A 14,446-nucleotide genomic window follows, 5' to 3' on the forward strand; every position below is an offset into this window, starting at 1 on the left:
AAAATTTCAAATCAGCGATACAAGACACCTTTACGATGTACCTTGAATTAGCAAATGTATAAACTAACTCATCTGGAAGGTGAACCTTGAGAATGCCAGAGAGAGAGAGAGAGAGAGAGAGAGAGAGAGAGACACAGAGAGAGAGAGAGAGGGACAGAGAGACAGAGAGAGACAGAGAGAGAGAGAGAGAGATTCGTACGCGTATTATGCAACGAAGATTTTACTTTCTTTTGTCAAAAGGCAAATATTCATTGCTGATAAGGCGAGTTTCCTGCCATACATACTCAAATCCAGCAAAGTGGTATTGTTACAAGCCAGGGGTATTTGCTTGACCTAGCGGTGTCAAACCCTGGCGCGATTCCGCTAGAAGCCATAAGTTTACCCCAAATTTCCAAAGACTTCATACAGCTTCAGTTGTAAATTAGGGAGTCCGACGGATCAATACTATACATAAATTTTTGCGCTAATCATTCCAAGATCACAAATCTCACAACTTGCCAAATATATATATATATATATATATATATATATATATATATATATATATATATATATATATATATATATATATATATATATATATACCGCACATCTGCATGGTTTCTCTTCATGAAATTTCCCTACGGCCAGCAGTTCACGCCGTAGAAACTATACAACTATCCCTTAACAGAGTGAACTATTTTTACTACGCCACCTTAGTCCAGTCAATTTATGGTTTCAATGCACATTTCGCCAGTACAACTGCATCACATTTGCCACCATTGCGACATAAACGGTATCTTCCGATTCACTTCTTGATTGTTCATTTGTGTAATTTACCAGCCTCCTACCGTAAATACTTTCATTTAACTCACACCACCTATATACACCACTAGGTTTTAATAGAGACTATGCTACTCCAGAGACACTCTGCCGCTTTTGACCTGAATTCAAAGTAGTCCTGGCATCATGGCATCATGGAAACTCACAACACTTGACTCTGTGACGTTTGCTTCTATTAACTGGCTAATTGTTTCAGGCCAAGGAATATTTCCATTGCACCGAGTTCTAACAATCAAATAAGTAATCCCACAAATCCAAGAATTCCTTACGACGGGGATCTATAACCAAATGTGCATACTCCAGATGTATTACAGTATGATCTCCAAAGGGGTGGATTAGTCCTACTAAAGTCTAATTGCACGACAATCAGTCAATCAATAAAGTCATCAGTCAGTCAATAACAACAAGATATATATTCAAATAAGGATGTAATTGCCCTAAATAACAACTGTAGACGAAACCCTTATGACGGTTGCAGTTACTTAATAATAGTATATAATTTGGATTTGATTTTAACGTAGCTTTAACAATCTTTCAGTCATATTGCTAAGATGTCTGCAGTGTGGCGGTTTATAGTAATGTCGAACACTGGAGCATCACGCTCAGACATGTAGTATGATGTCCCACGCGGTCACATTATTCTAACACCAGGCCAACTGGTCCTAACACTAACCTCTTAATGCTGAGCGCATAGCGAGGCAGCTGTTGGTACCATTTTTATGTCCTTGTTATGAATCGGCCTTGGTTCGAACCAGCGACCTCCCGCATCAGAGGCGGACGCTCTAACAACTAGGTCACCTGAGCGGTCGTATTAATTGTTAAGACTGGACTAGATATACAAACATGTCCTCGTTGGTCATAATGTACCAATGTCCACGGTCTCCGTGATTTTGTCAAATAGTGTGTGTTCTTAGTTTGCATGGATTATACAGAATATTTGTGTAAACGTGTTCGTCCTCGCTTGCATTGCTTAATTTCATATTCCTTAGAATTGATAATACATTTCCCTCCTTGATACATCGCCATTTGCTATTACTTTACTGCTTCAAACTAAATTTCTGTTCGCTCCAACATCGCCAGAACAAATGTCCTCAGTACGCGGTTCCATACCCGAGTCCGCGATATCCACCAAATACAAGACGTTATGGACTCTTATCAGATATTAAGCCGGTTTTAAAATCACGGAAAGGTCAGGCAGAACAAGATTAACATGAAAATATGCACAAGATGCATACATCCTATATCTGGGGCCCCGAGTGGCCGAGTGGTCTAAAACGCTTTCCGTTAAGGATCACAGCCATCTCACCTCTGTCTGCATGGGTTCGAGTCTCGGATTCAGCCAATAGGGGTATGTGGGAAAGCTTGCCAGTAGCTTCTCGTGGGTCGGTGGTTCTCTCCGGGGTTTTCCCGGGTTCTTCCTCCACCATTAATACTGGCCGCCATGTATAGCCTATCGTGTGCTGAAAAATGGCGTTAAACCTTACAACAACAACAACAACATACTATATCTACTTTCCGAGTGGACTTGGCCCTGTGGCATTTTGAAAAGGACATGTGTTTTGTGAAGCAGTACAGGCCTATTAGCTAAAGTACATGTATAAATTTCCACGGACGAATTAAGTATCTCATTTAATATGTTAAAACTAGACAATAAAAGGGAATAATATACAGATATTGTTGGTGAGTCATAATCAAACAAAAAGAAGAATATAATTACCTCGCCAAATAGTAAGGATGCAATCAGGATGCAACCAATATGCAATTAGGATGCAATCAGTCGGAAGCTGCGCTAATTGATGTGTGTGAACAACTACGTGTCTGTTGAACATGTGCCTTACATTATTAATCCAGGTTAGGTCACAGGATAGCGAGGTCATGACATACCGTTAACAAATCTCTCCTTAAATCAGGTCACTTTTCTTGTACCGTGCTGATCCACATGTAACGCAAGGAGTACATGTACAAAATGGAATTCGAAATGTTTATCATGTGTGCAATTTCCTTTCAACATATTTTAAATTTGGTAAATTAATGTACTTATGCATGCATGTATGACACGTATGGGTAGACAATGGATATGGATGATTACTGGTTGCAATTCATGTACGGTAAACTCAGGCCGTGTTGTTCAAACAAACGTCCTTGTAACTGAGAGATATCTAGACAGATCATATATTTGATAAAGATTGATACAGCTTAGACTTATTGATAATTCTCTCTCATGTCCATTTTTTAATATTCTGTCGCATAAAGCTATATGTTATGCATCATGTATAGTCAGGCAATAATTTATTATGTTTTTACGGGGTATTTAAAATGTTCTTAATATCTGTGCTCTGTAGATCAAAGTTCTTTATTACTGAATCGTTCCATTTCTATGTACTCCCCATCCATCGCAACACAGTTTGCAGCTTGTCAGTTTGGTTATATAATTATCAAAAGCCATTGTTCCTATTTTCTTCTTACAACAGAAAACTTCTGACAGCGTGGGGCCTATCAAATTGTCTTCCCTGTAAAATATTTTATTACTGGAATCAGTCACAACTTAATATATACTAAATCAGGACAATATGGAGGAAGTGGCGATGATTGGATGCTGCCCTGACGGTGGAGTAAATGGATACGGAGACGGTAGTTTCCCACAACTTTGGCAACACTTTGGAGACGTGCAAGTGTTGAGCGAGGCATATGAATCAAGAACACTTGGATTTTATATCGAAACAAAATACATATAAAAATCTCAAGACATTCTGACTACATTTAGCGATTTGTTGTCACTGTCAATTTGCTTCTATCCATACTGCATTATATACCCTTATATCGGGCTGATTCAAATGCACATGATGACTATATTCGTATCCGGGGATTAGCTGTGTTGCGATTTCAATGGGAGTCTGTGTTTTACTAGCTACTGACAAATGCAGCGTGCATCTTGCAAAAACTTGTTTGAGTATCAAATGCTTGTTCAATATAATTACAATATATGAAGAATGAATGCTTCGAAAATAAAAACATATTGTATTATGCATCGAACATCTTCATGAATTATTTCCTTCACAGCAGCCACTTATCGATCACCAGCCGTAGACAACAGTGCTCCAGATCAAGCGTCATCTTCCATGAACACGTGACCATCTTACAATGATGAAAGTACCTCAGAATCGTTTGATATAAGAAACCCTTACAGACATAAACTTCATGCAGTGTGTTCTTGATATCAGTGAGAAAGAAGCATGAGAGCGGTCGGATTTTGATCTTTGTACCAGAGAAGACATACTCACCTCAACAGACACGTTTTTTAGGTTACAATCAGTACCCGACGGTACGTCACACAGACAGACACACACACACACAAGCACACATACACACAATCACACATACACACACACGAATATATATATATATATATATATATATATATATATATATATATATATATATATATATATATATATATATATATATACAGGGAGATGGTTGTCCGAAGTATTGAGCGTTATTTTGACTATCGGTAGTTGGTAAATTTATTGACATATGCTAGGAAATAATAAAAGTTCCAACACAATAATCCCCAGCATGTTCCAAAGGACAGTTAAATTCTCGTTATATAGTAAACACCTAGCTGGTACAACACGTATCACAATTCACATGGATGAATTAAATTGTATACTTCGAGAGTTAACAAAATGCACGAATAATGTTGTTGTATATACATCTAAATAAACCAATTTGTTACAGGACTTTGTAACATAAAGTAAGGATGTAATCAGTCAGAACCTAAACTAATGACCGCTTCGTCACAATTGAAGATGGAGATTACATAAATGAAGTAAATAAAGTAACGTTACATGCAAGACTGGATAACATTACATATCATTGGCGACTCAGTCTCGAAAGACCATACAAATAGGTTGTCTGTTGTCTGTCTCTGTTGGCATCGTCTGCTGTGGCTGTGCAGGCCTATACGTGAGTGACAGTCCCTATTGCAGTTGGTGCAGACATACTGGGAAGTCTGCGTTACTGTGGTTGCTGCCACGTTCTTCTTTCTCTTACGTTTCTCTGGCGCCAACTGGCCTTTCCTCGCATGAGCGACTGATATGCCATTGTTTACCGTCAGTCTCCATGTGCCTCGGTCCTCGGCCATCTCTTCCCAGCCATCGGGTGAAATGTTGCATGCCTTCATGTCCCTCTTGCACACATCTTTGAAACGGAGTGAGGGGCGTCCGACTCTTCCAATGCCAGTGGCCAGCTGTCCATATAGGATGTCCTTTGGCAGCCTTCCATCCTCCATGCGTCGGACGTGACCCAGCCATCGAAGGCGGCGTTTAATCAGCAGGGAGTACATGCTGGGGGTACTTGCACGCAGCAGGATCTCACTGTGTGGAACACGGTCTTGTCAGCTGATTTTCAGGATGCGTTTTAGGCACCGTATATGGAAGTAGTTGAGCCGGCGTTCTTGCCTCATGTAGGTACTCCAGGTCTCATTTCCATATAGAAGGGTGCTGAGAACGCAGGCCTGGTAGACTCGGACCTTGGTGTGCTCTGTCAGCGCGTTGTTTTCCTACACCCTCCTCGTTAATCGAGCCATGATGGTGTTTGCCTTTCCAAGCCTTCTGTCCAACTCCATATCAATCGAGAGAGTGTTGCTGATGGTTGACCCTAGGTAGTAAAAGTTGTTGACTGCTTCCAGGGTGACACCGTTGATTTTGATGGAAGGGGCAATGGTGGTATCTTGCACGCTGACATTTGTTTTTTCCAAGCTGATGGTGAGACCAAACTGCATGCAGGCAACAGCAAGACGGTCTCCCAGTGTCTGGAGGGCTTCCTCGGTGTGGGCCAAAAGAACTGCGTCATCTGCAAAAAACATCTCTCTGATGAGCACAGCTCTCACTTTGGTCTTTGAGCGCAGTCGTGCCAGGTTGAACAGCCTCCCGTCGGACCTGGTGTCTAGATATATGCCATCCGTGGACGTGTCGAAGGCGTAGGACAGGAGCAGGGAGAAGAAGATCCCAAAAAGTGTTGGTGCCAGCACGCAGTCCTGCTTCACACCACTGTTAATTGGGAAGGAGGTTGAGGAGGATCCATCATATAGGACTGTTCCCTTCATATTTGCATGGAAAGAGATTATCATGCTGAGGAGTTTTGGGGCAACCGATCTTACTCAGAAGTTCAAAAAGGCCCTTTCTGCTGACCAAGTCAAAGGCCTTTGTGAGGTCGATGAAAATTATGTAGAGTGGTTGACCTTGAGCTCTGCTCTTCTTTTGGAGTTGTCGTAGGGAGAAGAGCATGTCTGTTGTCGACCTGCCTGCTCTGAAGCCGTACTGTGATTTCGGGTACACACGGTCTGCCAGCAAGTGCATCCTGTTGAGTATGATGCGGGCGTACACTTTACCAACGACACTCAAGAGCGAGATCCCTCTGTAATTATTACAGTCACTGCGGTTGCCATTGTTTTTGTAAAGAGTCACAATTGTGGCATCACGCATGTTTTCGGGGACTACTCCTTCCTCCCAGCAGAGGCAAAGTAGCTCGTGCAGTGGTTTAATCAATGTTGGTTTTCCACGTTTGATAGCTTCAGGCGGGATGCTGTCACTACCTGGTGCTTTGTCGTTTGGAAGGCAGTCGATTGCTTTGCTGAGCTCCTCTAAGGTTGACACTTTGTCGTGCTCTTCCATGGTCAGCAGATTCTTTACGCTGCTGAGGGCTGCATCGGTGACTAAAGTTTCTCGGGAGTATAGCTCTGAGTAGTGCTCCACCCATCTGGCCATCTGTTGCCCACGGTCTGTGATCTTCACTCCCGTCAGAGATTTCGGGGGAGAGACTGTAGGGCCTAGAGCCTTCTTGATGCCACTGTACATACCTTGGATGTGTCCGGACTCGGTACTGCGTTGGATCCCTTCACACAGTTGTTGCCAGTACTCGTTCGCACACTGTCTAGCGATGCGTTGGGTGCTACTTCGGGCACTTCTTAGAGCAGCAAGCGTCCGTTCATTAGGGCATTTTTTGTAAGCTATGAAGGCTTTTCGTTTCTCCTCGATTTGTGGTTCCATCCTTGATAGGTGTGCATTGAACCAGTCCTGACTGGGTCGTTCCTTCTTGCCAAACGTTGACATAGCTGTACTGTAGATGGCACCCTTCATGGCGTTCCACTTGGCTGTAGCGTCGTACTCATGCAGGTCCTGGAGAGCCTTGTTCAGGGCGGACACATACTCGTCCACCTTGGCAGGGACTGACATCTGCGCAGTGTTTATGCGAGGACGTCCTTTTGGTTTTGAGCGGTGTAGCATGTGTGGCTGTAGTCGCACTCTGCTGCTCACGAGGGCATGGTCGGAGTCACAGTTTGCGCTGTGGTAGGTTCTGGTGGAGAGGACGCTGTTAAGGGCAGAGCGCCTGGTGATGACCAAGTTGAGTTGGTGCCAGTGATGAGATCTGGGGTGTTTCCATGACACTTTGTGTTGTGGCTTACACTTGAAGAAGGTGTTTGTGACGCACAGGCCATGGTAGGTGTATAGCTTCAGCAGTCTCTGACCGTTTTCTTTGGTCTTTCCAGTGTCATGATGTCCGAGGCAGGTAGGCCATGACTCGTGGTCCGGACCTACTCTGGCATTAAAGTCGCTGAGGAGGAATAGTGGTTCATTTTTGGGGCATCCTTTTATCTGTTCGTCCAGTTGCCCACATAACTGATCCTTCGCGTCTTCTGATGACGTGAGGGTTGGGGCGAAGACACTGATGATGTTGACAGGACCTGAAGCAGTGGTGAGGCGGACGGACAAGAGACGCTCAGTACCCCCTGTGGGAGGTTCAACCGAGGCCAGGAGATTGTTTTTGATGGCAAAGCCCACTCCGTGCTGGCGGGGCTCCTCAGGTTCTCGACCCTTCCAGAAGAACGTGTAGTTTTCCTCTCTGAGGGAGCCACTAGAGGCGAGCCTGGTTTCCTGGAGGGCAGCTATGCTGATATTTAGCCTGGTGAGTTCTCTATCGATGATGGCCGTCTTTCTGGTGTCGTCCACTTATCTGAGGTCGTCGGAGATGCCTGTACACATAGTGCGCACATTCCAGCTTGCAAATCGAAGAACTGGAGTCTTCTTTATTGGTCTCTTGTTTCTTTTGTCTGGTGTGGAATTACCGTCTGCTTGTCATGCTGATCAACACACTGAGCCCCAGATACCCACTGGAGCAGGTAGACGATGGCGGGTCAACACCTGATTGACAGGGGTCTGCCCGGCTTGAGGCGGGTGATAGTTGGCCAGTGGGACAAGATGATCCCTCCCACCGTCAAAGCTGACCCGTAGCGCCCGTTCCCTACGCCAGTCGGGTGGGACTTATAACCCGTAAACTGTCAGCTTCCGTGTTGTTTCCTCACTCAGTAGCGAGACAGGAGTGTCCTCTCCAGGGCGCATGCCTGGGCGTGGAGTATGGAGATCCTGGGTTGCCCAGATGTCAGGATCCCCCTCTCGTCCTTGCTGGTGGGGTCCAAAGGAATGCTGAGCATGACATTTGGCACCAGTTTGGATGCACGAGGTGCCGGAAGGAGGTCGTAGTCGACCCCCAGCCGCCTTAGGGGCTCCACTCCGGATTTTCTGTCTGGGTTTACTCCCGTAGCCTTTCCTTCTCCCGAAGATATCCACAAGGCAGTGGAGCCATAATCCAGTGGATGGGACTTGGTTGGTTTTGGTTGGTTTCCTTCCCCTAGATGAACTGCCTGACAAGGCTAACGAGCTTCGTCTGCCCGGGTTTGGAGTCAGAGTTTCCCTTCTCTTAGACTGGTTGCCTGCCAAGGCTAACTATCCCAGTCTGCCCACCCAGTTATACCGCCGGGCACTCGGTCGAGCCACACAACAGGCTCTGTTAAAACAGAGGGCCCCGCGTGAAGGTGCTGCTGTGGACACAATAGTGTAGGAGAGGCCATATGCAAGTAACCTCCTGCCCCGCAGAGCGAGACAGTGGTCCTGCGGCGATCACTACACCTGGGAAGGAGAGGCTAAGAGAGACGCTTCACCTTCCTTTGGCAAGCGGGACGTCAGGCCCAGGCCTCACACCCCACCAACATTACATATAATCACGACTTATCAGTATAATAAGAACAAGGTGTTATCTACTGTACTGATCATTGGATTAAAAGTGCAGCGTGGAATCGACGGCATCTAAAAGTCTATCATGTATTTGGTTTGTCTTCAACACATTTAAATTTTGATAAAATCGGTATTACACATAATGCTTTATGAGATACATACATATTTACAGATATGCACAAGTACATAACCGAGTCTTTATTCCATCCTTTCGTCCATCCATCCATGAATACATACATCCGAACATTTTGTTTTGGATTTATGCTTCATGCTATTTTTCAATTAAAGTGACAACTCGACATCAATCCACGTACTTTAGTATTTTGTTTGTAAATAGAATAATTAAATGACATAACAATGAATATCATTCTCTTCTCCATTAGTTTATTGACTTGGTTTGACATCTGCTTAACGAAATTCTTGCTGATTTATGAAAAAATATTGTCTCGACTAGACAAATGAGCTCTTCAGAACGTTTAACCTTTATCCACGCTCAACAATAGCGAAGTTCCATGTTAAACTTAGCGATAGCTTGCAATCTACGTACTTAGCGAGGTCGGACCCAATTATCTCTCACTGTAAACAAGAAAACAAAGTATCTTCACTGAAATTTAAAATAACGCAATTATTAATGCTATACATTTATTGTGTACTTTCCAAGCTCATTCGGTTAACAAAGTATCTTCCTCGCGTGAGGATTTCGTTGCTGTGAGGAAACAATAATTCGAGGTAGCAGCATTTCCAAAATTATAATTAGCAATAGCTTGAAACAACTCTCACCCGATATATATATATATATATATATATATATATATATATATATATATATATATATATATATATACCACGAGATATATCAATTCTGTATTAAAAGGAAACGAGGCTTGCCAAGTTTCCATCTAATGAAACATTTATACAACGAGTGGTATATCATTGATACAGCGTACATACTAAACATATATTTTATTTATATCACATACAAATACACATATTTGCACTTCGAATGGAGTTACGATATGTTGCGGGTAACTGTTTGTTCACCAAGTGAATGAACTTCTCACATCCCTGCGTGTGTCTCTAATACAAAACGTTTTTCTCGATTTTTCTTGTTGTTCACAATCACATGCAAATTGATAAGTTGATTGTTTGCTTTTTGAGTTTCTATTTTTATTCAGATTTATTAAATCAACAGAAGACACACTTCAAACATGAAATATGTTTTTTTTTATAAAGAAAGTAGTGCACTACAAGCACGTTTAGCTTGTCCACTGATCGTAAACTCTCAAGCATTCACATAATGGCGTACGGAAATTAGCTTGGTATATAAACTAAGCGAAATGACGAACCAACAAGAGGCAATTAAAATATTGTAATATATTGACAGTTCATCTAAGTCATTATTCTGCTATAATTAACATTAACATTTCTAAAGATTATAAAATTCTCTCTCTCTCTCTCTTTCTCTCTCTCTCTCTCTCTCTCTCTCTCTCTCTCTGACGTCACTAGGGTTGGTGTCGCCAAGTGCGGTAACTTATGGTGTCACCCCTATGGACCTCCTTCCTGCACCAAACTTCAAAACTGTTATAGACAGTAATTTTGGTGTCACCCTGTGATAGTGTCACCCGTTATGAACCGTACACTCTTTGCGACAACACTGTTTTGTCTGAATTTCTCTCTCTCTCTCTCTCATTCTCTCTCTCTCTCTCTTTCTCTCTCTAGCAATTGTGTATAGATAGTTCATTAATACAAAAGCTTATTTTTGTCTTTATTTTATTCAGAAGGATTATAGAAAAGTTTTGCATGCTATACTTTCTTATTTAACTGTCTTTCTACTTTTTTAATATAATCCTCATTATTCGTTATTACTGTGGTGCTAGACTTATCAACTCTTTAATAATAATAATACCTTCGTCTTTTGATTATGCACATAAAAAAAAAATAATTCTTCTTTTGATATGTTTGTAAACTATTTTCTTTTAGGACTGCTATTTAAAATGTTTCGTTTAGCTGCTTTAATATAGAAATCTGGATAAATATCTCGTCCACTAGAAGGTGTAAATAATGATTCCTTTTTATTAAAAAGGGGCTTTTTTGTAAATAAAACTACATTCATACTGTGAATATGTACATGATTGTGCGAGAAAGTCTTTTAATTTTAATGATTCTATGTATTTGAAAAAATGATTGGGCTAAATTATTATTATCATGCATTTCGGTTGTCAGACAATATGATAATTCCTTACCTAGAAGAATGTAATCACTATTAGTTCGAATTGGCGTAGAAAGTTTAATACAGTTTCTTTTCTTTTTAAGATTTCCTTTTTTCTTTCCTTTGTCTTCTATAAGCAATAATTGCATTATTTTTGTAAAGTGTTTTTACGCCGTTTCTATTTGATAAATTTAGGAGACTCCAATATTTATTAATTACAAACCCTATATTAGGAAGTAAAGGATTATTTTGTATTGTGAAAACAATTTAATTTTCTTTAGTGTCTATTTTGCTATGGTTAAAGTCTTATGTTGAGTAAGATTACGGGCTTTGGACAATTCGTCCTTTCAAAAACTACCGACACATGTTATAGTCACCTTTCAAAGAGTCAATAAATGATGTATATATTGATCATAATACACGGGGATATAGATTAGTTGCGCACCAACATCTCGATGACGTGACTACATTGTGGGACTTAACACACCAGTCCTCGAAATGGTGCTTCAGAAACTGGTTCAGAATGATCATAACTCATGAACTACGTGTTATTGTAAATGTCCTCACAAAGTCGGTAATGCGTGAGAGACAGTTACACTCCGTGTATATAAGTACACACAATTCGCGATCTTACCCTGGCACTGGAGTTGTTGTTCTTGTTGTTGTTGTTGTAGGGTTTAACGCCATTTTTCAGCACACGAAAGGCTAGACATGGCGGCCAGTATTAATGGTGGAGGAAGAACCCTGGAAAACCCTGGACAGAACCACCGACCCACGAGAAGCTACTGGCAAGCTTTCACATATACCCACATTGGCTGAATCTGAGACTCGAACCGGCGCAGACAGAGGTGAGATGGCAGTGATCCGTAAGGAGAGCGCTTTAGACCACTCGGCCACTCGGGGCCCCTGGCACTGGAGTTGTGTGCAAACGCATAGCCAATTAGAAATCGCGTGACTTCTAATTTAAATTTCATATACCGATACATACGAGTCGTAAAAATATTTATTAGTATTATTAGTCACTGTAATAATGATAAACCGGTGTTGCCATCGAAACGTTCGATATTTTTAGCCCGGTGCGACTGATACTGTGTGGTGCTTTTGGCGTGTGATTTGGTGTGTACATGGATTTCATTGTTTCGAGACTGAAGACGATTAACTCTTGGAAGATGGCAAAACGTACTGGATTAAACTGGTAAGAAACAAAAAGCGTCTTTATGAATTTTTTAATTATATTTGTCCAAAACAAGCTGATCGTTCTTTCATTGGTATCATCCGTGACAACATACTTTTATCCCGTGCCCACAGTTTGCTTATCTTCATCATGTATAATAATCCTAGTAGAGCGGGAGCCATATATTTATGAAAGATGTCACCTGGCTTTTATGTTGGAACCAAATATTTGTTTACTAAATTTGGGAATTAATGTTTTTGCAGGAATATGGTACCAGGTCGAAAATTCAGCAATTGAACGAAGGTCTTGATTATCAAATTCCCAAGTCGCATTTCACATTGCTGTGAAAGAGAGGTTAATGAAGAAATGATCTCTCTCTCTCTCTCTCTCTCTCTCTCGTCCATTTCCTTTTCAACGTATTGTTGAGAGAGTGAGAGAAGCAGTGAAAGGAAAATGGAATACCACGGCTCGACAACTTAATATATGGTCCCTTTTAAGCTTGTACAGTTCTCGCTGTTGATGATACAGTGTATCCCCCAATATAAGAACATACTCGGTACATGATATACTCGTTAATAAACAAACCTAATTACTATTTTAATCTTGATTTAGTGGGAATTGAAGTAATGGGATGGCCGTATCATAGTACGTGTATATCAACAAGTGATAGAGTCAGCGCACTTTCACATCAACATGTATATTCCTGCAGAAACTTAATTCTCAAATTTGGAAACCTCTTCATACTGCTATGTATACCTCTACACTTCCACACAAAGCCCTAATGAACTTTATTCTAATTATGACTATCCAATATATGAGGCAGTTTAGAGACTGCAACTAGAATTAACAGCCACCATGTTGATTACAACAACGTCCAGTGTAGCCAATAGCTTTCCTAGTAAAATAAGAATGTTGTATTTGTAATATTGGTTTCACGGAAATTCTGTTATAATAATAAAGAGCCCTGAGATGTAGGTATATTACATGTTCTATATACCTTTTATTATTAGCACACGATTAATGAATGGCCTAGACTGGACATCCTTAGATGTCACTGGCCTGTACCTATATATATATATATATATATATATATATATATATATATATATATATATATATATATATATATATATATATATATATATATATATATATATATATAGGTGAAGTTTGACCATACTTATATGTCTCCCGCACTACAACAGTTATGATTTGTTGCACTTAACACAATTCTACTACTCCCCATGACACTGTCGTAATATATGCTCCAGCAGAAAACGATGTTTTAGAGCAACATTAGTAATACGTAGAAAACTCAATTTTACTGGGAAAATGAGATAAAATCTCACTTTAACATTCATAAAGAGTTTCTTATATTTATCATAAGTGGCGCTCACCAGATAATATGTACCTTTGAGAGAGTGACGTATGTAAGGTGAAGTAGTTCGCATTTAAAACATGCACAGTGGAGAGAATGTTTGCATACCTCTATGCTACATTAATGTAATGTGGATGATATTTCTTTTGGATATTGTACTTTTGGAAATTTTACATGATTTAAGCACACTGCTAACTAAAATGACTGCTCCCTTGTGTTAAAAAATCAGTCTGAATTAGTCTAAAGTACACTATACATAGCAGCTATTAAAATAGGGAAAATGAATTTTGCCAGACTAGACAATACCAGCTTCTGAAAGTGCAATGAATGAAGTACCAAATATATAAAATGTAAAAAAAGTTATCGGCTCTTTTTTATACAATTTACCTCTGAAGTTCAGGAAGTGAAAATGACCAAGTAGAGCTAGCACTTTTTTGAAAGGTGCACATTTGAAGTAAGGCCAAGCTGTATACTCTATAACCCATAGTACACCCATCAATCATACACCAAAATAAAGGGAATCAAAGGTTCTTTGCATTATACCTAAGATATACAAGGTCTTTTTTAAATAGCCAGTATAACCAGTGAGGAAAGCCGGGGACATTCTTTTTCTTTAAATTCCTAACCCTATAAAAAATGCGAAACTGTATAGCGCCACCTAAAGAGTTTCTTATATTTATCATAAGTGTGATTTCGGGAGAGCATTTATCTCTTAAGTAAACAATAATCAAATTTGGGGAAAATAATGATTGTATTATGATAAGACTGATTACTTGCTTTAGTGACATTTT

The sequence above is a fragment of the Sinohyriopsis cumingii genome, chromosome 10 (genome assembly GCF_028554795.1).
Source record: "Sinohyriopsis cumingii isolate HCF-2022 chromosome 10, ASM2855479v2, whole genome shotgun sequence".
In the NCBI taxonomy this organism is placed as follows: Eukaryota; Metazoa; Mollusca; class Bivalvia; order Unionida; family Unionidae; genus Sinohyriopsis; species Sinohyriopsis cumingii.